Genomic DNA, 23,121 nt, shown 5'->3' on the forward strand with positions numbered 1-23,121 from the left:
TTAGCAGCAGTTGGGCATTCCCAGTAAGAAATGGAAATAGCAAAGAGGGTCTGGGACATCATGCGTAAGAATGACGGATCCTTCTGGCATTTGCAACTGCAGCATGACAGTGTTTCCTGTTAACTTTCTGGTTGGGTTTATCTGTATCTGTCCCTCTAGCCTGATTCGTGGCAAGGCTGCTTTTTTTAGGTTTTCAGTCTAAGTTGATCTGCATTCTTTTAGTCCAAGACAGGTTTTGACTTTGCCTCCAATAAATGAATGAGTGAATGGAAAAAAAAAAAAAAGCAAGATAACTTAATTTGCTGGACTATTACTTAAGTAGCTAGTTTCTGGAACTAATGATTTTGAATGGTCATAATATTATTCTCCTTGTCCTCAATAGTTTAAAAGTGAATCTTCAGGTACATCTATGTCTCAAGTAAATTATCCACACTTATTTTTACTTTTTCTTTGGGTAGCTTTCTTTTCCTTGTGCCACCAAATAACTGTTTTTATTCCACTCTCCCATCTCTGGCTCATTGTTCATTCTTAATATAGTTGTAGAGCTATAAAGATGTGCTGAGAACATTTTCACAATTTCTTCACTTTCTTGTCCATCTCTCTATTGCTCAAAGCATTTGGCTTAATGAATCAGAAGCCTGGTTTTGTGTATGTTTAAATGTATAGGATTTATGTTTCTCTCATTTCTATCATACTGTATCTATCTATCTATCTATCTATTATAGTGTGTGTGCATGTGCGTGTGTGAAAAAGGGGGTGCGAGGCTGTTTTTATGGAAGTTTTTGCCTGGAGCAAAAACAAGTAAAATGAATGCTAGAAATTAAGCCATTTTCTTCTGAACCTGCAATCTTTAAAATTAGGTTAAAACTCTTTATGGCAGGCTTTTTCTTGATATCTTCAGACACTGTGTTCTCTGTTGTAGAATTTCTCATAGCAATGGTCTTTAAAAGGTACCAGATTCCACCTTTTCCAGTAGATACTTTTCCTCATTCCTTCTGAATGAACCCACTAAGAAAATCCCTAAAAATTTACTATTTTTTCTTTAAATGGATACCACAGCTGAAATCATATATTATTTGGCTCAATTTAAACATTAATGTTTCTTCACCTGCATTTATCAACCTGTCTACAACCAGAATGTTTCGAAACAACAATTCAAAAAAATTACCTCATCATTTTAGAATTCACAAGGAGAGGTGTTCCATTAGCAAACTGCTCAATTTCTGATTCAATAGGACAAGGTGATTTGTCCTCAAATAGAAGCCTTCCTTCCTAATTTCGCTGAATGTTACCTAGGCAGACCTTGATCACACATCTCACAGAGAGCATGTCAATATTTTTCGTATGTGCTATATATCAGAATGTGATTAGAATCATTATATTCATATTTGCATTTCTTTGGCTCTCTGTTTTCTTTTTAATTGGTTTATAAACAATTACCTAACACCCTGTCTTTTTAGAACTTCCCAAGTGGGCCAGGAGCTGTTTGTTCTCCCTGAACCAGTGGGGGACGGAGCCCTTGGGAATCTCATTTTATTTACAGCAGGGTGAAGGTCAGATAGGAACAGTTTTTGTTCTTGTGCTGTTGCTTTCTGTTGTGACCTCTCTCCCATTGTTCGGCTTCCCTGCCTCCACCCCACCCCCCAGCGCTTTGAAGAGCCGCCCACCAGGTGTTCCTGTTCTGAATTACACATGAAAGAACCACATCCCTGGACTAATTAACTAGTAAACTGTACCTGCCTCCCCTGGGTTTAATTGATGCTGCTTTTAAAAAGGGGAAAGTAGTTCCTCACCCCCCTGATTTCACACTACAATCGTGTCTTCTTTATCTTTCTTAAATGTAGAGGGTGTTCCAGATTATTTTGACGTCTAGGTAAGGCACCGGGGCCAATAGCACAGTTCATAAAACAGTTACCCTGGATGAAAAGAAACTGCTCTGGACTTTCCTATGACTTTTAAAACCTCTTCGTATGACTCTTTCTCCAGGGAGTGACACGTACTGAGTGATCTACTTGCTCACAGTAGCAAGACAGAGAATCTCACATCAGTAACTTTCTGCATTTCTGCAGTTGATTTTCTGTCTTATTAAAGCAGAACAGAAAGCCATTAGCCATCCAGTCTTGTATATCTTTTAATTGCAGTGTTGGAAATATTAGAGGATTTTTAGAATTTGTAGAATTCGATAGTATGTCATCTTGTCTTCAAGGATCACAAAACTAGGTTGATTTAATTTTTCACCTACTGGGATCAGGGCCTCTTGACATAGAGGGCTTATAATAACGGGGGCAGTCTTCTAGCACGGATGTGTTCCAGGGATGGGGGAAATCCTTTCAAACAGCCTATTCTTTCCTTTCACCTTGTCCTCTCCTTCTAATGTCTTATCCTATTTTTAGGAATGTTAGGGTTTAAATTTTAGTTTTTTGAACTTGCTAACTTTTTCCATCATTGGTTGCCTGTGATTATATATATTGCTTGTTTGATTTTAAAACTAGAATTCACATATTTAGAATCCATATTTATGTTTGAGGGCATTTTAAATGTTCTCTTTAAGAGTAATTTCTGTGTAAATTTGACTTTCTTAAGGTCAAGAATATGAATATTTCTGATGCAGTTTCCTCATTTTGAGTAACTTAACTTTAAGAGCCTTCAGGATCACTGAGACATATAGTTGGCACAAAATACCATGAGAAAACAATATAAAAAAAACAAAAGAAAAAACATAGATATAATTGTTTTTTAAAGGAGTAAAAACAATCTTTGTTTTTGTTTTCATAAAAGACATTAAACCTTTAAAAATATCAGTATCCTTTGGATAACTTTGGCTCTGTGGCTGAAGGATTTACTTACCAGATCACACAATGGATATACATGACAAAATTTGGAAGTTTAAAAACTTTTATTCTTAACTGCTTATTTTACTTAACTGAGAGCTACTTGAGAATGAGTGTCATCTGAATCTGTACAATTTCTATATCCTGACCTGTGGCAGAATACTTGGCACATCAGGAATGGTCAGTACACATTTGTTGAATGTAACGGGATTGAACTTTGTGTTTTACTTTTTGGTTAGCATTGAACGTTGAAGAGAACCATGGATGGGTGCTTGGCAGGATGTTACAACAAACAAAATCTCTCTTAAATTATTAACAAAATGTTAACAAGGATGTGATCATTCTCCCTGAACTAAGTACTTGAGTGAATCTGAATGAATTAGCCTCTGACTTAAGGGGGAAAAACCACACACACACACACACACACACAAACACACACACACAAAGAAAAAATGCTGAAAATCTAGTTCAGTGTAGACCAAGTATGGAGGGAGCAGATTTGTACCCAACAATCCTGTGAAGTCTGAAAATACTTGCTTTAAACATAGACACAGTTTTAATAACACAGATGTGTACCACTCTCCCTCTCTTTTTCTCACATATCCTACACATGGCAATCACATGAATTTATACTATAAGCCATTACTGACATAGTTCATAATTCTTAAAGTATAAATAATAGCAGCTGTAGAGCTAAAAGCATCCACCTGATATTCACTTCTGTTGCACATTTTCATCTTCTGCATATTCTTATGGTGAGATTATAAATATGTAAAGTTAATGCTGTGTATTTAAAATGTTAGTTTAGTAAATGTGTTTCAATATAAAATTGATTACTCTGTGAAATGGAATCAAGTGGTATAAATATATCCAATGAACAAAAGTTGGACTTTCTATTATATGGTAGGTACGGTGCTAGATTCTGGGTTTTGAAAAATGCATTAGAAACTTCTCTTGCCCTCTAGGAACTCACAGTCTGAGGTCAAAGAACGCATACAAGTTAAACTCCCAATACAGTATTATAAATGCTAAAATAAAGACTTTTGCAAAATAGTATACTTACATTCAGACGGGTTAATAACTTTCTTAGGTTGATAAAAGTTTCAGAGGTTCTGCCATTGGAGTTGAATTTCATATGATGAGTAGAAATTCCCTCTACACAAAAGGACAGAAGGGCATTTTGGTCTAAACATTGTGAAGGCAATTCCAAAATTCCTAGTTTGGATAATTAGATGACTGGTGATTTTTTTTTTTATTGAGGTAAAATATAACAAAATTAACCATTTTAAAGTGTACAATTCATTGGTATTTAGTACGCTTATAATCTTGTGCAATCATCACTTCTTTCTAGTTCCAAAATATTTTCATCACCCTCAAATGTCACCCCGTATCCATTAAGCAGTTTTTCCTCCCATTCCTCCTTCCCTCTAACTCCTGAAAACTACAATCCGCTTTCTCTCTCTACAGTCTTACTTATTCTCAATATTTCATATAAAGGAAACCATATAGTATGTGACTTTTATGCCTAGCTTCTTTTGCTTAGCATAATGTTTTTGAGGTTCATCTACATTGTAGCATGTATCAGTAATTCATTCCTTTTTTGGAATGAATAATATTCCATTGTATGCATATATCACATTTTGTTTATCCATTCATCTGTTGGTGGACATGTGGATTGCTTCTACTTTTGGCTATTGTGAAGAATGCTGCTATGAACATTTGTGTACAAGTACTTGTTTGAATAACTGTTTTTGATTCTTTGGGGTAGGTACCTAGGAGTGGAATTAGTAGGTCATATCATAATTCTATGCTTAACTTTTTGAGGAACTGCCGAACTGTTTTTCACAGCTGTTGCACCATTGTACGTTCCCACCATCAACGTACGAGGTTCTAATTTCTCTCTGTCTTTGCCAATGCTTGTTATTTATTTTTTTAAATTTTTATTAGAGTCATCCTACTGAAAGAGAAGTGGTTTTGATTTGAATTTCCATAATAACTAAAGATACAGAATATCTTTTCATGTGCTTGTTGGCCATTTATGTATCATCTCTGGAGAAATGTCTATTCAAGTTTTTTGTCCATTTTTAAATTAGGTTGCTTGTTCTTTTGCTGTTGAGTTGTCAGTGTTCTTTATATATTCTGGATACTAGATCCTTATCAGATACATGATTTGCAAGTATTTTCTCCTATTTTGTAGGTTGCCTTTTCTCTTTCTTGATAGTGGAAAATTATATGTTTTAACTGGGAACCAGAAGGAGGTACAGGTGTGGAACATGGAGAATAATGAGTTATTTGTGGGTATGTTATTTGTTAGTGCTTTGGATCACCTGGAGAGAGAGCTCAAGGTAGAAGTATGGGGCTGGCAATTGGGACAGAAATGAGAGTAAAGGATACACATGTGGTTGTCTGTAAGGTAGGTGTTAGTTGAAGAAAGCCAGGATTGAGCAAGTTCGCCAGTGTAGAATGTGTAGAGGAAGAAGAGGAAGGTCTACATGGAAGGAGCCAACAAAGGGTGAGGAGACAGCACTGTGCAGTGCTGTGCTTTCCTAGGGTAACTCCAGCCCCTGCTTCCTCTCTGAACTGGGGAGTATGCTGGGTCCACGTTCACTCTTTATCTTGTCTTTCTCCCCTTTGCTATGGTCATTAGCCTAGGAAATATATATACTTGCCTTTCTTTTGCTGTCCTTCCCAGCAGACCATCCTCAACTCAACATTAATTGTAATGAATATTCTTGCATGAATATGTTAACAATTCAAAATTTCAAAGTCCAGCACAGGCTAGAAGACTAGGTTCAGACTTATATGAGGTCCTTATGAAACATGATTTTTATACCATCTGCCCCATTCTCTCAATAGTAGAAGCAGGTTATTTTTAGCCTTTCATGTTCTCCCTCACATGTTTCATACTCATTGGTGCTAAATAGACTTTCGGAGATACAGTAGCCACACCCAATAGACTTAGTTCTTCCTCAGTAACAACCTAATGCAATCACTTTATTGCATGATTTAAATTTAGCTATATATTTCCCCCATTTTTGCTTTCAAATATGCTACATCAAATCTGCCTTCCATGTTCTATTGCTGGTTATATTTCTAGCAGATCCTATAGCTTTCTCTCTGACTCCTATCACTTTGGTTTCTTGATTTTCCAACAGGCAATCAGTGTTACCAGATTCTTGAGTATCCTTCCAGAGATATGGTATACATATGAAATCTTAAACTACACACATGTATGTATACACACACACACACACACACATTCATTTTGTTGGAATTTTTATCATGGGCATGTTAGAACTACTTAAAAATAAGTATTCAGAATTCCACTCTAACTCAAAGTAGAAGAAATGAACAAAATTCCAAAACTCTAATGTTGACTTTTCGGTCTTCACAACCTTCAAACTTAACCTTTAAGATTTCTCTCCCAATATCTTTTGGGTTTTCTTTATTAAACTTATCTCTTTTCGTATTAGTTCTCTCTCAGTTGTAGTGGGATAAACTCAACTCAGACTAGCTTAAGCTGATTTCAGAACCCCTCTGTTACTCTACCTCTTTCCTATTATCTTCTGGTTGATTCTGCTCCCATTTTTTATCTTAGGCCCATGCTGAACTCATGTTTCCTCCATGCTGACAGTTTCAGTTCTATATCAAGAAGGCAGAGCTGCCCTCCATCTGCAATTCAAAAAAATCCAGGGAAGGCCTGATTTGAATACATGCTCTAATTTGTACAAACTTTTTTGTGGCCAGTGATAGCATGCTGAGTCAGTGAAATTGTAGCTAACACAGTCCATAACCATCCTTCTAAAAAAATTAGTAAAGGGTACATTAGTCATCCCAAAATAAATCTTCCTATTGTACTGAATTTTTTTTTTAAACAGGCATACACTAAAGTGCTTAACATGTTGCTAATGACTATAAAGGACTTATTCAAGTGAAAGGTGTTTAATATCCCTTCAAAAGAAGCTTCGTTATGGATGTTTTTTCAATATTTTCTCTAAATTATTCTCTGCTTTAAATTAGTATCATCCACCCAACTGATTATACTCATTATAATCACAATGTGAAGTTAAGTCATGACTGAATGTTTGTATAGATTAATAGTAGTCAGATGTTCTGGTAAATATGCACAATTGTGTTTAAATCTATCAGAATATCCCAGTGTTTCTATTTGCAAATTATATCTTGAAGCTCTCTACTTTGATTCTCACCCTCATCCCTCTAACCCTGCAGTGTTTGGCTGCTTTCCATTCTCCAGGCCTCTGCTAAAATGCCATATTTATAGAGGTCTTCTTGCTACACTAGCTAAATGCCCCTCCCCCGCCTTTATTGTCTAACATTTTGCCATCTTTGATTCCTTTATATTCTTGTAACATACAGAATGTGATGACATTGTGTTTCCTTGCTTAGTGCCTGTCTCCCCCACTAGATTGTCACTTTCATGAGAGCAAAGGTTGATACCTATTTCATTCACAGTGTACTGTTAGTATTTAGGACAGTGCCTGGCACAGAATTTTTGCTCAGAAAATATTTAGCAGATGACTAACTGAATGAATTTAATAATCTTATTAAATATATTTATCCATATGATAAATGATTTTAATATATTCTGCATAACAACAACAACAAACACTATGCAGTAAAGCAAAGAAAATTGACAGGAGGACTAAAAAATGTTTCATAAAAGTTAGGCAAGGATGGATGCTTGGAGAAGAAAAACCAAAAAATAGTTTGATTCAAAGAGTTAAAAATGACAAAACTTATGTTATATATATATCTATCAAAATAAAAAAAGAAATGGAAGAGAAACTTACAAATTTTCTCAGCTTGTGCTTTGAAGTTGCTTACAATTGAATCTAGCAATACAGAAATTTCAAGGTCCTGGCAGTGACCTGATAGCATTAATAAAATGATAAGTTGAACTAGGTAACCAACTTATTTTATCATATTTGGTCTGCTTTTGAAAATATTGTGATGTTTATTTTTTTTTATTTTTTATTCTCTTTTTTTTATCTTCATTTTATTGAGATATATTCACATACCACGCAGTCATACAAAACAAATCGTACTTTCGATTGTTTACAGTACCATTACATAGTTGTACATTCATCACCTAAATCAATCCCTGACACCTTCATTAGCACACACACAAAAATAACAAGAATAATAATTAGAGTGAAAAAGAGCAATTGAAGTAAAAAAGAACACTGGGTACCTTTGTCTGTTTGTTTCCTTCCCCTATTTTTCTACTCATCCATCCATAAACTAGACAAAATGGAGTGTGGTCCTTATGGCTTTCCCAATCCCATTGTCACCCCTCATAAGCTACATTTTTATACAACTGTCTTCGAGATTCATGGGTTCTGGGTTGTAGTTTGATAGTTTCAGGTATCCACCACCAGCTACCCCAATTCTTTAGAACCTAAAAAGGGTTGTCTAAAGTGTGCGTAAGAGTGCCCACCAGAGTGACCTCTCGGCTCCTTTTGGAATCTCTCTGCCACTGAAGCTTATTTCATTTCCTTTCACATCCCCCTTTTGGTCAAGAAGATGTTCTCCGTCCCACAATGCCGGGTCTACATTCCTCCCCGGGAGTCATATTCCACGTTGCCAGGGAGATTCACTCCCCTGGGTGTCTGATCCCACGTAGCGGGGAGGGCAGTGATTTCACCTTTCAAGTTGGCTTAGCCAGAGAGAGAGGGCCACATCTGAGCAACAAAGAGGCATTCGGGAGGAGGCTCTTAGGCACAACCATAGGGAGTCCTAGCCTCTCCTTTGCAGCAACCGTCTTCCCAAGGGTAAAACCTATGGTAGAGGGCTCAACCCATCAAACCACCAGTCCCCTATGTCTGTGGTCTTGTTAGCAACCATGGAGGTGGGGTAGGCGAATACCCCTGCATTCTCCACAGGCTCCTCAAGGGGGCACTACATCTTTTTTTTTTCCTTGTTTTTCTTTTTTTTTTTTTAACTTTCCCTTCTTTTTTAAATCAACTGTATGAAAAAAAAGTTAAAAAGAAAACAAACATACAATAAAAGAACATTTCAAAGAGACCATAACAAGGGGGTAAGAAAAAGACAACTAACCTAAGATAACTGCTTAACTTCCAACATGATCCTACTTTACCCCAAGAAAGTTACATAATATAGCAACATTTCTGTGAACTTGCTCCTACTATATCCATCGGAAATTAACAGACCATAGTCATTCCTGGGCATCCCCAGAACGTTAAATAGCTTATCTGTTCTTCTTGGATTATTGTTCCCCCTTCCTTAATTGCTCTCTATTGCTAGTTCCCCTACATTCTACATTATAAACCATTTGTTTTACATTTTTCAAAGTTCGCATTAGTGGTAGCATATAATATTTCTCTTTTTGTGCCTGGCTTATTTCGCTCAGCATTATGTCTTCAGGGTTCATCCATGTTGTCATATGTTTCACGAGATCGTTCCTTCTTACTGCCGCGTAGTATTCCATTGTGTGTATATACCACATTTTATTCATCCACTCATCTGTTGAAGGACATTTGGGTTGTTTCCATCTCTTGGCAATTGTGAATAATGCTGCTATGAACATTGGCGTGCAGATATCTGTTCGTGTCACTGCTTTCCGATCTTCCGGGTATATACCGAGAAGTGCAATCGCTGGATCGAATGGTAACTCTATATCTAGTTTTCTAAGGAACTGCCAGACTGACTTCCAGAGTGGCTGAACCATTATACAGTCCCACCAACAATGAATAAGAGTTCCAGTTTCTCCACATCCCCTCCAGCATTTGTAGTTTCCTGTTTGTTTAATGGCAGCCATTCTAACCGGTGTTAGATGGTATCTCATTGTGGTCTTAATTTGCATCTCTCTAATAGCTAGTGAAGCTGAACATTTTTTCATGTGTTTCTTGGCCATTTGTATTTCCTCTTCAGAGAACTGTCTTTTCATATCTTTTGCCCATTTTATAATTGGGCTGTCTGTACTATTGTCATTGAGTTGTAGGATTTCTTTATATATGCAAGATATCAGTCTTTTGTCAGATACATGGTTTCCAAAAATTTTTTCCCATTGAGTTGGCTGCCTCTTTACCTTTTTGAGAAATTCCTTTGAGGCGCAGAAACTTCTAAGCTTGAGGAGTTCCCATTTATCCATTTTCTCTTTTGTTGCTTGTGCTTTGGGTGTAAAGTCTAGGAAGTGGCCGCCTAATACAAGGTCTTGAAGATGTTTTCCTACATTATCTTCTAGGAGTTTTATGGTACTTTCTTTTATATTGAGATCTTTGGTCCATTTTGAGTTAATTTTTGTGTAGGGGGTGAGGTAGGGGTCCTCTTTCATTCTTTTGGATATGGATATCCAACTCTCCCAGCCCCATTTGTTGAACAGACCATTATGACTCAGTTCAGTGACTTTGGGGGCCTTATCAAAGATCAGTCGGCCATAGATCTGAGGGTCTATCTCTGAATTCTCAATTCGATTCCATTGATCTATATGTCTATCTTTGTGCCAGTACCATGCTGTTTTGGCAACTGTGGCTTTATAATAAGCTTCAAAGTCAGGGAGTGTAAGTCCTCCCACTTTGTTTTTCTTTTTTAGAGTGTCTTTAGCAATTCGAGGCATCTTCCCTTTCCAAATAAATTTGATAACTAGCTTTTCCAAGTCTGCAAAGTAGGTTGTTGGAATTTTGATTGGGATTGCATTGAATCTGTAGATGAGTTTGGGTAGAATTGACATCTTAATGACATTTAGTCTTCCTATCCATGAACATGGAATATTTTTCCATCTTTTAAGGTCCCCTTCTATTTCTTTTAGTAGAGTTATGTAGTTTTCTTTGTATAGGTCTTTTACATCTTTGGTTAAGTTTATTCCTAGGTACTTGATTTTTTTAGTTGCTATTGAAAATGGTATCTTTTTCTTGAGTGTCTCTTCAGTTTGTTCATTTCTAGCATATAGAAACATTACTGACTTATGTGCATTAATCTTGTATCCCGCTACTTTGCTAAATTTGTTTATTAGCTCTAGTAGGTTTATCGTTGATTTCTCAGGGTTTTCTAGATATAAGATCATATCATCTGCAAACAATGACAGTTTTACTTCTTCTTTTCCAATTTGGATGCCTTTTATTTCTTTGTGTTGCCGGATTGCCCTGGCTAGCACTTCCAGCACAATGTTGAATAACAGTGGTGACAGCGGGCATCCTTGTCTTGTTCCTGATCTTAGAGGGAAGGCTTTCAGTGTCTCACCGTTGAGTATTATGCTGGCTGTGGGTTTTTCATATATGCTCTTTATCATGTTGAGGAAGTTTCCTTCAATTCCTACCTTTTGAAGTGTTTTTATCAAAAAGGGATGTTGGATTTTGTCAAATGCTTTTTCAGCATCTATTGAGATGATCAATTGATTTTTCCCTTTTGACTTGTTAATGTGTTGTAATACATTGATTTTCTTATGTTGAACCATCCTTGCATGCCTGGAATAAACCCCACTTGGTCATGGTGTATGATTTTTTTAATGTGTCTTTGGATTCGATTTGCAAGTATTTTGTTGAGGATTTTTGCATCTATATTCATTAGGGAGATTGGCCGGTAGTTTTCCTTTTTTGTAGCATCTTTGCCTGGTTTTGGTATTAGACTGATGTTAGCTTCATAAAATGAGTTAGGTAGTGTTCCATTTTCTTCAATGTTTTTAAAGAGTTTGAGTAAGATTGGTGTCAGTTCTTTCTGGAAAGTTTGGTAGAATTCCCCTGTGAAGCCATCTGGCCCTGGGCATTTATTTGTGGGAAGATTTTTGATGACTGATTGGATCTCTTTGCTTGTGATGGGTTGGTTGAGGTCTTCTATTTCTTCTCTGGTCAGTCTAGGTTATTCATATGTTTCCAGGAAATTGTCCATTTCTTCTACATTATCCAGTTTGTTGCCATACAGTTGTTCATAATATCCTCTTATAATTTTTTTAATTTCTTCAGGATCTGCAGTTATGTCACCGTTTTCATTCATTATTTTGTTTATATGGGTCTTCTCTCTTTTTGATTTTGTCAGTCTAGCTAGGGGCTTGTCAATCTTGTTGATCTTCTCAAAGAACCAACTTTTGGTGATATTTATCCTCTCTATTGTTTTTTTGTTCTCTATGTCATTTATTTCTGCTTTAATCCTTGTTATTTGTTTTCTTCTACTTGGTTTAGGATTGGTTTGCTGTTCATTTTCTAGCTTCTTCAGTTGATCCATTAGTTCTTTGATTTTGGCTCTTTCTTCCTTTTTAATATATGCGTTTAGTGTTATAAATTTCCCCCTTAGCACTGCTTTTGCTGCATCCCATAGGTTTTGGTATGTTGTGTTCTCATTTTCATTCGTCTCTATATATTTAGCAATTTCTCTTGCTATTTCTTCTTTAACCCACTGATTGTTTAGGAGTGTGTTGTTTAACCTCCAGGTATTTGTGAATTTTCTAAGTCTCTGATGGTTATTGACTTCTAATTGTATTCCATTGTGGTCAGAGAATGTGCTTTGAATAATTTCAATCTTTTTAAATTTATTGAGGCTTGTTTTATGTCCCAGCATATGATCTATTCTGGAGAAAGTTCCATGAGCACTAGAAAAGTATGTGTATCCTGGTGATTTGGGATGTAATGTCCTGTATATGTCTGTTAAATCTAATTCATTTATCAGATTGTTTAGGTTTTCAATTTCCTTATTGGTCTTCTGTCTGGTTGATCTATCTATAGGAGAGAGTGATGTGTTGAAGTCTCCCACAATTATTATGGAAACATCAATTGCTTCCTTTAGTTTTGCCAGTGTTTCTCTCATGTATTTTGTGGCACCTTGATTGGGTGCATAGACATTTATGATTGTTATTTCTTCTTGCTGAATTGCCCCTTTTATTAGTATGTAGTGGCCTTCTTTGTCTCTCAAAACATCCCTGCATTTGAAGTCTATTTTATCTGAGATTAATATTGCTACACCTGCTTTCTTTTGGCTGTGGCTTGCATGAAATATTTTTTTCCATCCTTTCACTTTCAGTTTCTTTGTGTCCCTGTGTCTAAGATGAGTCTCTTGTATGCAACATATTGATGGTTCATTTTTTTTGATCCATTCTGCGAATCTGTATCTTTTAATTGGGGAGTTTAATCCATTTACATTCAACGTTATAACCGTGAAGGCATTTCTTGAATCAGCCATCTTATCCTTTGGTTTATGTTTGTCATATTTTTCCCCTCTGTCTATTAATATCCTTTATTGTACCCATACCGAATCTCTTTAGTACTGAACCTTTCTCCAAGTCTCTCTGTCCTTTCTTTGTTTCTCTGTCTGTAGGGCTCCCTTTAGTATCTCCAGGAGGGCAGGTCTCTTGTTAGCAAATTCTCTCAGCATTTGTTTGTCTGTGAAAAATTTAAGCTCTCCCTCAAATTTGAAGGAGAGCTTTGCTGGATAAAGTATTCTTGGCTGGAAATTTTTCTCACTCAGAATTTTAAATATATCGTGCCACTGCCTTCTTGCCTCCATGGTGGCTGCTGAGTAGTCACTACTTAGTCTTATGCTGTTTCCTTTGTATGTGGTGAATTGCTTTTCTCTTGCTGCTTTCAGAACTTGCTCCTTCTCTTCTGTGTTTGACAGTGTGATCAGTATATGTCTCGGAGTGGGTTTATTTGGATTTATTCTATTTGGAGTTCGCTGAGCATTTATGATTTGTGTATTTATGTTGTTTAGAAGATTTGGGAAGTTTTCCCCAACAATTTCTTTGAATACTCTTCCTAGACCTTTACCCTTTTCTTCCCCTTCTGGGACACCAATGAGTCTTATGTTCGGACGTTTCATATTATCTATCATATCCCTGAGGTCCATTTCGATTTTTTCAATTCTTTTCCCCATTCTTTCTTTTATGCTTTCATTTTCCATTCTGTCATCTTCCAGGTCACTGATTCGTTGTTCAACTTCCTCTAGTCTTGTACTATGAGTGTCCAGAATCTTTTTAATTTGGTCAACAGTTTCTTTAATTTCCATAAGATCATCCATTTTTTTATTTAGTCTTGCAATGTCTTCTTTATGCTCTTCTAGGGTCTTCTTGATTTCCTTCATATCCCGTACTAGGGTCTCATTGTTCATCTTTAGTTCTTTGAGTAGCTGCTCTAGGTGGTGTGTCTCTTCTGGTCTTTTGATTTGGGTGCTTGGGCTTGGGTTATCCATATCGTCTGGTTTTTTCATATGCTTTATAATTTTCTGTTGTTTTTGGCCTCGTGGCATTTGCTGAACTTGATAGGGTTCTTTTAGGATTTGTAGACCAGTTGAAGTCCTTATCTCTAATTTCTCAGATCTACAGCTTCGTGGAGTACACTTTCTCTAACTAACCAGCAGGTGGCGTCCACAAGCCACCTGTTCTCCACCAGCCATTTCTCCCCTGCTTAGCCTTTTTGGTGAGTGGGGGAGTGAGTCTTGTGGGGTCCAATTGGTGTACCAAGCTAGCTTGTGTAGTTGGTGTTGCCTGCCCTGTATATGGGGCGTGTTTCTGGGCAGTCAGGGAGGGGGGGGTAGCCCTAACAATCAAATCTCCCTGGTGATCCTAGAGTTTTAAAGCTGCTGCAATAGTCTAATCCTTCAGTTCAGTCTTGTCACAGTTTGTCTCTGCCACTGACCCACAAGTCCTTGGTATTGGCGTATGGCTCCTGAGACTTGCAAGTGGGACCCTCTTCCAGGCCGTGCACCCCGGGTCCTCTGTTGAGGGATGACTGTGCTATGTCACAGGTGAGTGCCGTCCCCCCAGGGCAGTTCTGGGCTGCTGGGCTGTGTAGGGAGGCTCCCAGTCTGCTGAAATGATAGCTGAATGGGGCTTTGTTAATTCACACTGCTCCACCTTCCCAACTCTGGGACAATCAGCTGAGGTTGCAGGGAAGGCTAATGTCCACGCCCAGTTTTGTGGTGTGTGCCTGTTATTTGAAGCACTTCCATCACACTGGGTTGTCTGGGGCAGCTCTGGGCTATGGGGCTGGCGATGGGCAGGAGTGTTTCCTGTCCACCAGGATGATGGCTGTGAGCAGACACCCCCCTTTCCTTGGGAAGTTGTGGTGTTTAGTGAATTTTCTCAGCCACTGGATTATTGCCTTTTGTCTCAGAGCTCTCTTAGTTCTGCTCTTGACTTGACCTGCCCAAATTGCAAGTCTTTGAAGCTTTCTGTATTGGGCTTCTTAGAATAATTGTTTTAGAAAAAGAAAAAAGGATTTAAAAAAAAGGGCCCTTCTCAGAGATCTAATGGGTTATTTAAATGCTAAGAGACAAAGCAACCAGGGCCATTAAGGAAAGGTCCACAGGGCAGAGAGATCAGCTTTTCTTTGGGATTTGCATGTGCGCCTCAGGGCCTGAGCTCTGCCCTTCCCCTTTCTATGTTCACCAGAACTCCAAAAATCCTCTGCTTTTATGTTGGAGTTTTTCGTGTTGTTTTTTTTTCTATGCCTGTCTGCTCTCTGCTGGGCTGGCTGCTCTCAGATTCTCTGGTGTCTGGTCTCAGTCTATCTATGGTTGGAGTTTGGATCAGTATAATGAGATTCCGATAAGGGCTGCCACTGCAGTTCTCCCTTCTCCTTCCCGGAGCTGACAGCCCCTTCTCCCACGGGACTGAGCCTGGCAGGGAGGGGCGCGGGTCCCCTGGTCGCAAAAACTTACAGATTTTGCTGATCTCAGCAGTTCCCCGTTTTCATGAGTGTTGTATGAAGTATGCCCAAAGTCAGATTGCTCTGTGGTGTCCAGTCCACGCAGTTCCTGGCTTTCTACCTACTTTCCTGGAGGAGTAACTAAAACATACAGCTCACCAGTCCGCCATCTTTCCCCGCCTCTCTGTGATGTTTATTTTTAATGTACCATTTCATGTTAAATGCATTTGCAGCATATAGCAATCATATGAAATTTAATGTAAATGCCTAACCATAAAATAATTAAGCAGTGCTTAGAAAATAAAACAAAAGGAGAAACAGACTTGTTTTAAACTATTTTGAAATTCACAATTTTAATTATGTTTGTTCAATTAGGAAATAGCAATAGTGATCCAGTGTCCACTATGCTTGTATAACTTATGTTTTATGTAGTAGTACATTTATTCTCTGCTACATTTGAAGCTTTTTCCTTTTTACCTCCCAATCTGTATCTGTCACTTTCTGTTAAAATTGGTCTAGAACTCACTTCTTGGGTAGTTTTCATATTAACTCCTTATCTGCTGATCATTCCTTTATAATTTTATGCATCTATCCTTGGATGATAGATATTCTTTCATTCTTTCATTAATTTATTCAAGAAATATTAATTGGGAACAAAATAATTTCTTTTCTCACAAGTTTATGGATTATTGGAGGATAAAAACATTGAGCAAGAAAGTGTAAGTGCAATGAGCATTATCACCAGAGACTCAGTACAGTATACTGGACTGTTTATAATGGGCGATGGGAGGGCAACTGGTTCAAGAAAGGCATCCCTGAGACTTTTAAGATGATATTTGAAGCAGGAAGTAATTAAGTGAAGAATCCAAGGAGAGGAGAGCATTCCATGAAGGGAGCAGTTTGTGTGAAGGTGGGAGCTAAGATGAGCAATGTGCAGTGACCCCAGAGAGAGCAGGGTGCTGGAGTCCAGAGAGCAAGGGGAAGGAAGGGTACTGACCAGCAGGGTACAGAGCTACACACAGCTAGACCATGAGGGACATGGGATTTCGACAGAGAGAAGGCAAGGAACTTATTTTAGATAGGGAACGACAGGGTCAGATATGCTTATAATGGTTATACAACAATGTTTCTGAAACCTATTTCCTTGGTCCACAGAAAAGATGTAGGGTGGTACTTGTGAAGATTCAGAGAAGTGCCAGATAGAAGACCCATTAGAAGGGATAGGATGGGGTGAGGGAGAAGTCAGGATGATTTCCTGGTTTTTGGCTTGAGCCACAGGGTGCTTTGTGGTGCCCTTATTGAAGTAAAGAATGCTGGAAGGGGCACCCAAATGAAAGAGCCCAGTTTTGAGCACATCTTTGTATTTTATAAAAGGCATCCACTGGAGATGTTGAGTAGACTTTTGGATAAATAGGTTTTGGAGCATGTTCTAAAGGTTCAGGAGGAGATACAGACTTAGAAGGCATTGGCAAATAGGTGAGAATGAAAACCATAGGAGTGGATGTGATTATACAGGAATCAAAGGAGGGCCTGGAACCCAGCCCTGAGTAACTCCAACACACAGGGGATGGGCTGAAGAGGCAAAGGGGTTTACATGGAAAGCTGAGAGACAGGAAAAGGACCTGTAAAGTGGAGCGTCAAGAAGAGTGTCAGAGAAGAGAGTGTTTAAAGAAGGAAGAAGTAACCATGGTGGTTGAAAAACTGCTGAGAGGTCAAAGAAGATATGAATCTAAAGTACCCCTTATGTTCTTGGATTCTGTGTTGTCTTGGTTATTGTGATTGGGAATACAAAGAGAAATGGAGGTGAGAAGAATGGAAGTGAGGAATGAGCCTGCAACTGGTGTTTCCTAATGGGGTCTTCATTTTTGTTCTCAAGGTCTTTGTATCCTTCATGAAATTATTCTGAGATTCTTCATTAAAAGAAACATTGCCCTATATAATAAATGCATAAAAAGCAGTTTTACAATGGGGAATTGTGTTGGCATTAAAAATCAGGGTTTTTGTATATTTTTGACTCAAGATTAAAAGTCGATCTAATTTTAATGTAATTCATTATTCTCCCTTTTAGAAAAATTAGCTATATTTATAATCATCAGAAAATGTCTCTCATCTTACTTTCACAGAGATTCTTTGTACTTAGAGTTTGAGGAAATCTATGATATCACTACATTATGTAGAATGGAATCTGGTGGAAAACAAAACCCTGTTTAACACATACAAGTGTTTCTGAATATGTGTCACAAATACTACCATCTTGTATTTATGCTTATTCCTCATTTCTTATAGACTGAATGACCAAATTATAGTAAAGGCTGAATACCCCTTTTAGATTTAGAGATGATAGCAGCTATATTTGAGAAAAATTTTATTCCAATTAGTCCATTAGTCTCTAATGGAGACAGTGGTGAATGTAGCTGTCAGACCCTGATTTAACTTCTTTTCTAAGTGAAAGACTTGACCAAATTTGTATCATTCTGCTCTCCTGGAAACCATTCAAAATATTTTTGTTTTTTGGTCCTCTTCCACAAGTGATTTATGCAAGAAGATTTGCATAACGGAAGGAAACCTTAATATTAGATATTTTCAATGAGGTCTGCACTTCCAAATTGTTCTTTTTCACTTTCACCCTGTTCTGTGAACTAATCAGGGAATGGTTTTGTTCTGAAAAGTCACACTCTGAATATCCTAGAGCTGTTGTTAGAATAGATTTGTGGTATTCATTGTGTGATTCTGGTTTCCAAGTAATTTATTTGCCAAGAGGTACAAAGCAAAATTTTTCTACCTTGTTTTAAAATCTGCATTGGTCAACAAGAACTGTTTGCTACTGAGCAGACACATGATGAAAGATTATTGTGTGGGAGGAGAAACACAAATATACAAAGCAGATCAGGAGAGGGGGTGGGGATCAAGGGAGGATGATTTTTTTTTTTAATTAAGAAAAGAAAAATAGCATACAGTAATTATCATGAATCTATTACTGTTCTAGATTTTTTACAAAATGAAGCTCTATGCAAGTATTTTATCAGCCATTTGATAATATTTTTAAAATTAATATAACCTTGTCAACTTTTATCAAAAGAAGGATGGTAGGATGGTATTATTCTTTCAGGGAAAGGCAAGATTCTTAAACTTATCATGCAATGTCTAGAAAGACATTGTAAGTGTTAAGAGAGGATGGGAGAATCAGCTGTTCAACCTGGTCCAGGTCGTCAATTGGCGTGAGGATGTATTAGGAACAACATCTTCATGTCTTACATGTCCTTGATGATATGCAGTTTGTTTGGGTATATATAATTGAAACTGTTTCTCTGTTTTGTAATATGCCTGATGAGTATTTATGTCAAAATGATTTATAGTCAAGTCCTGATTAAATCTGAAAGTTGGGACCAGGAATAAGAAGAAAAGTGCATACTTATTGTGATTTATATTGGTTTTGAGATATGCTGTATGGTGTACTGCAGCATACGCAAATTTCTTAAAATGTTTTTCGATAAATTACCCTATGCATTTGAATTTCAACCACATGATGGGTGGGTGATGAAAAATGGTGTGCAAGTGAGCTTTAATAAAGGGGAAGGGTTTGGGCAGAGCTCAAGGGAAAGTTGCTTTTCTATGAAAATTTGGTTGTAAATAACAGAGAAGGACCTAGTTATGCTGTTAGAATGTATATTCAGGGAATTTTGTTATTTATGTTGTATATTCATGGAAGTAAAACTATTTTTAAATAGACATAAGTGAAACATAATGACAATGATTATCTACCTATATTTATCCATTTCTGAGTTATGATGACACATTTTGGAATATTATCTGCAATTTTCAGTGGGTTACCAGACTATTTTCTTTTATTAGCTTTGGTGCAGTCTTTTCTCTGCAAGTACTTCTTTTCAACAGAGAAACAAAAGATACATCCAACTGGATGTTGGTGGACAGGTGGAGATGGGCACTAAGGAGTTGCTCTGAAGATGATGCATGTGGCAGAGTGGTTGTCCACAAGACCTCGGTGTGCCACATGAGGTGTAGAGCCTGTGGAGACTGGCCATCATGGCTCTGCTCTCTTTCAGGGGTGATTTTAACTAACACTTGCTGGTCAAATCTCTTTTGGCTTTTTAGCCGCTGTGCTTAACCTCACACCTTGGTTGACATTGAACTTGCTTCTAATGGCTTCACAGCAGCCCAAGTGCCAGGTCCTTAAGTAAACACATTATTTCAAGTTAACATCACATTGTGTCCTTCACGCCCTTTTTCTGTCAAGTTAAGTTCTGCTGACCTTTAAATCACTTATAGAAATGGCCTAAAAGAAGCCTTCTTTTTCATAGTTTTCAGGAAAGAAACAGAAACAAAACAGCAACAACCAAAAAAGATGTACTAATTTACCTCACTGAGCAACTCCAGGGGCTATTATGCCTTATAATGCAAACTAAATATCCAGTAGAGCTACATCCGTTTTACTAAATAGCTAAATATCTTATTTGTCCTGCAGATTATCTTTAAATATTCTGATCTATTAGTTTACTTTTGTCTTGTTGACAAAATATCAAAAGGACATGTAATGTTCCATAAAGGGACTTAATATGCTTGAGGAGAAAATATGCACTAATCTGGGATGGCACTTTGTCTTGAATCATAATCTTCTCCTTCTTATTGAGCCAGACTTTGGTTTTGCACAGATACTTCTGAGGCCATCATTGAGCAATTTGGAATTTTGTAACTCTTAAAAGCAAAGGAGGTTCTTTGAGAGGAGACCTGAGAAGAGATACCCAAAACTCCAGGTCCAGTTTTCCACCTGGCCTGTAGGTCAGGTCCTTCTCTATGTTACGATTGTATTCATGGATCTGCATCTGTAGTCTTTGTCATTTCTTTTTATGACAATGTAGTAATTGTTTTGATTTGCTAAAGCTGCTGGGATACAACATACCAGAAATGGGTTGGTTTTTTCAGTGGGGTTTTATTACAAATGGACAGTTTTATTACAAATGGACAGTTTTAAGGCCATGAAAATGTCCAAATTAAGGCATCAAGGGGAAGATACCTTCTGTGAGGAAAGGCTGCTAGCATCTGGGGTTCCTCTGTCACATGGGAAGGCAAAGGGCGATGTCTGCTGGTCCTTCTCTCCTGGGCCTCGTTTCAAAATGGCTCTCTCAGTTTCTGTGGGTCCTTCTTGCTTCTCCTGGGGCATTTTCTTTCTTAGCTTCTCTCCTGCTTCTGGTTTCAGTGGCTGTTTCCAAAATGTCTCTTCAAAATTCCTCTCTGTGGTCTCTGAGTTTCATGTGCCATTTATCCTCTCATAAAGGACTCCAGCAAGGGGATCAAGACTCACCCTGAATGGGCAGGGTCACATTCCATTTCCATGGAAACAGCCTAATCTAAAGGCTCCACCCAACAATAATCCAAGAATGGAGTAAAAGAACATAGTCTTTCCGAGTTACATAACAGCTCCAAACCAGCACAGTAATCTAGAACCATTCTCTCAACTTCTCTAAGTCCTTGATGGCTTGTTATAAAATATTGATGCTACAAAATGAAGTGTTTGCTTCATAAATGTTTAAACACTGGGATGGGGAGGGTAACACAATGAGTGAATTGTACCCAGTATAAGAATTCAGCTATTCCAAAATTTGCCTGATTGGTGTCCCAGGCTTATGTTATGCATAATAGGGTGTATAGTTTGTTAATGCTGCTGGAATGCAAACACCAGAAATGGATTGGCTTCTATAAAAGGTGATTTATTTGGTTAACAGTTACGTCTTAAGGCCATAAAGGGTCCAAGGTAAGTCATCGACAATCGGGTACCTTCACTGAAGGATGGCCAATGGCATTTGGAAAACCTTTGTTAGCTGGGAAGGCATGTGGCTGGCATCTGCTCCAGAGTTCTGGTTTCAAAATGGCTTTCTCCCAGGATGTTCCTCTCTAGGCTACAGGTCCTCAGAAATGTCACTCTTAGTTGCTCGTCTCTCAGCTTCTCTGGAGCAAAAGTCTGCTTTCAAAGGCTGCCTCCAAAATGTCTCTGTAAGCTGAAGCTCCTCTCTTAGCTCCTGTGCATTCTTCAAAGTGTCCCTTTTGGCTGTAGCAAGCTTGCTCCTTCTGTCTGAGCTTATATAGTGCTCCAGTTACTCAATTAAGACCCACTCTGATTGGCTGGGGCAGCACCTCCCTGGAAATTATCCAACCGAAGGTCTTGTCCACAGTTGATTGAATCAAAAATAATGGCGTTTTGGGGGACATAATACATCTAACTGGCACATAGAGGGTAGTGGGGAATGTGAGAACCTGGAGAGCACCCGCCTCAACCAAAGGGGCTGATAATTTTTCTTGTGTGTTGTGTTCATTGTTACCAATCTTGTTTTTTCAGAAAAACTAACAAGTATAGAAGTTTATGTTAAATGTTCTGATTTTTAAATGTTCATCCAAGAAGAAAAAAAATACACTCTGAAGACTAAACAAAACATAACTTTGAATCATATCGGGTCCTTGGATCAGCCATTTGAATCCCCTGCCATAAGGAAAAGTTACCGGCGTATTGTACTTCCAGTGCTCCCAGTTAAATATATTACATCTTACTTAGCCAGAAGATCATGAATAGGTTATTAGACATTATGATATTGCCTAGGATAAGGGACATTGAACTCTAATTTTGTAGGCCATGTCATAGTTTCTACTGATTTCCTTCTTTTCCTGTTTCAAATAAAATCATTTTGCTTTTTATTGGTTAAATGTTAGAAATGTCCTTTGTTCCTTTATCACTTGTACTTAGGTGACCAATGTGAAATAGCTTGCAGTTACTAAGTGCTCAATGAATATTTACAGCCTTTGAAACACAAAATATTAATGTTGGTGAGGATGTGGAGAAAACTAGAACTCTGATGCACTGCTGGTGAGAATGAAAATTGACAGAAGTTGTTAGCAGTATCTACTAAAATTGAACACATGAACAAATACCTGTGATTCCAATTCTACTTTGAAAATTAGTCAGCAGAAATGCTTACATATGTTCACCAAAAGATATGTACTAGAATGTTCAGATATCAATATTCATAAAAGTCAAAAACAAGGAACAACCCAAATGCCCAGCAAATAGAGAATACATAAATTGTTGTGTATTCTTAAAATGGAAAACTATACAGCAATGAGCATGCGTGATCAACAACTATACTCAATGATATATGAATTTCACAAACATAATGCTGAGTACAAGAAGCCAAATGCAAAATAGAATATACTAAATTATTACATTTACATTAAGTATAGTAAAGCCAGGATAGTTGTTACCCTGGGGGATTAGTGACTGGACAGAAATACCAGGGGAGAGTCTTTTGGGATGCTGGTAATCACTTCTGTACCTAGATGTAGGGTTTCACAGCTATATTCAATTATTGCAGATATTGAGCATATACTTTGATACTTTTGAGCATATACTTATAACATATACTTTTTTCTGTGTATATTAATCTTCAACAGTCAAAATGGTTTTTGTTAATTCATTTGAAATGATTTTTCATGATTGAAGGGAAAAATTATATATAATATTCTCTAATATCTTATTACCTGTTTTAATGTAAAATTAAGAGAAATTGAGTGGAGGAGATTGTCAAAGATACTCAAAATATTATGGCTTTGCAAATATTTAAGGTGTGATTCTTGCCAAGTTGGGAGGTATATTTAAGAATCTGCAATCATTT

At 37.5% G+C, this 23,121-nt stretch overlaps 1 protein-coding gene and 1 long non-coding RNA gene across 13 annotated transcripts in view; one reads left to right on the forward strand and one right to left on the reverse strand.

The window, feature by feature from the left end:
* Positions 1-23,121, forward strand: part of SOX5 (SRY-box transcription factor 5) — a 1,020,679-nt gene that overhangs the window by 431,300 nt on the left and 566,258 nt on the right. The gene's annotated exons all lie outside the window — the stretch shown is intronic.
* The window catches only part of LOC119541847, a 108,943-nt gene that overhangs the window by 21,068 nt on the left and 64,754 nt on the right, over positions 1-23,121 (reverse strand). For all 3 annotated transcript variants that reach the window (XR_005218360.1, XR_005218359.1, XR_005218361.1), the window contains one exon: positions 3,895-3,986. This is a non-coding gene — a long non-coding RNA (uncharacterized LOC119541847). The remainder of the gene's footprint in view (positions 1-3,894; positions 3,987-23,121) is intronic.

The sequence above is a fragment of the Choloepus didactylus genome, chromosome 8 (assembly GCF_015220235.1).
Source record: "Choloepus didactylus isolate mChoDid1 chromosome 8, mChoDid1.pri, whole genome shotgun sequence".
Lineage (NCBI taxonomy): Eukaryota > Metazoa > Chordata > Mammalia > Pilosa > Megalonychidae > Choloepus > Choloepus didactylus.